The 1,602-nt window shown below is 37.5% G+C and overlaps 1 long non-coding RNA gene across 1 annotated transcript; it reads left to right on the plus strand.

Moving 5' to 3' along the window:
* Window positions 1–996: 996 nt before the first annotated feature.
* On the plus strand, window positions 997–1,240 carry LOC147525408 (uncharacterized). Its single transcript, XR_015198059.1, has 2 exons — window positions 997–1,085; window positions 1,129–1,240. It is a non-coding gene; the product is annotated as an uncharacterized LOC147525408 (long non-coding RNA).
* Window positions 1,241–1,602: the final 362 nt, after the last annotated feature.

The raw sequence follows: 1,602 nt of genomic DNA on the forward strand, positions 1-1,602 counted from the left end.
TTGTTATAAATAAAATCAATTACCTTTAGCGAAATAATGAGACTTCCATGGTTAGTCTCATTTCTCCCAATGAACTAAGTTGTGAGTAGAGACACTACGCAGCTCGTAGTAGCTCTAACTATCTGTTATGGCCTTATTTAGGCCTATGAGGCCCATAGGTCCGAAAGAAGAGGCCCATAGGTCAGCAGTATAAAAAGAATAAGATGAGTGGATAGAAGAGGGGGAGAAAAAAGGGGGACAAAGGGATTTTTTAGGTCGTAACAATGGCGCCTTCTGTGGGGATTGCAACAAAAAGCTATGTTTCGACTTTCAAGTACAAAGATTTGAATGCTTTAGATCGATATTAGTAATGTATATGTTACCTATTTTTACGATGTGGTGAGGCGGGGTAACATATTAGGCGTGGTGTATATTTGTTTCGACTTTCATGTGTCTTGGATAATTCTTCTACCTTTCGGTGATAATTACGATATAAGTAAGAGAACAATTACATCTGGTTTTAAAATGACTATTGATTAGTTGATTAGTGAAGCGAGAGGTCTAGGATAAGTTTCATCCTAAAGGAAGAGTCCTTCTCTTATGAAAGGCGGCAAATGAGTTCTTGACTTGCACATACCACATTCGAGAATGTTTGTTATGGGAAGTTGGATTCACAAATGATTATCTCTTACATTATTGTGTGTGTTTTTTTTTGTTAAGTAATAACTTTTTATGTCGCCACCATACGTAGGGAAGATAATTTTGGAAGCTGCGATTCTGACGACAGTGGTTGTCATAAGCCTAACTCTTTATACTTTCTGGGCTGCAAAGAAAGGGCGTGATTTCAGTTTCCTTGGCCCGATTCTATTCCGCCCTCTTCTAGTGCTTATTGTCTTTGGATTCATTCAGGTACTTGGGAACATTCTACTAAAGGACCTTTCTATTGTCTAATTTCCCCTGATATAACGACAATTTGGATAGTATGTGTTACCTTTGACAACACATGAGGCGGGCTGAGTAGTCTTTGGTCATGCCTCATGCCGTCAGACATCTTAAGTGGGGTGGGAACCACGGACCCTCAAGTCCAAAGCCCACGTGGTGGCTAGGTACAACTTCCTCGATCTACTCATGCTACCCAGTGATGGCTAGGTACAACTTTTCCAATTCCGCTCTGTATATTTTTTGTTTCTAACTTGTAAAACCTTCCCATTGTGTTTGATTGGTAGCATGTTTCCCTTTATATATTCTTTCTATTGTGTGATATGACTTTCTTTGGAAAAATCTTTTTGTATGCAATACATAACTTAAGAATAAGATTCTATGAAGAAGTAGTTGAGACGATATGAATCTTGTTGTTTTAGGATCATGGTTAGTACCTCTACATTCCGCTAAAGTAGTTTGTCTAATACTACATGGTGTTTTTCATATTACATATGTCCATGATAATACATACTAAATAGCTTGGATGGTTATAAATGGTGTTCCCTCACGTATTTATAGGATAAAGTGGAATAGACTTGCATTGGTTGTATTTTCTTCTTTTACTTGGCATTATTTTGGATTGCCTACCAATTCCAATCTATGCTACAAGTGTTACACTTTAGTTAAAATATTTTGGTTGGT

The sequence above is a fragment of the Coptis chinensis genome, chromosome 1, assembly GCF_015680905.1.
Source record: "Coptis chinensis isolate HL-2020 chromosome 1, ASM1568090v1, whole genome shotgun sequence".
Classification (NCBI taxonomy): Eukaryota; Viridiplantae; Streptophyta; class Magnoliopsida; order Ranunculales; family Ranunculaceae; genus Coptis; species Coptis chinensis.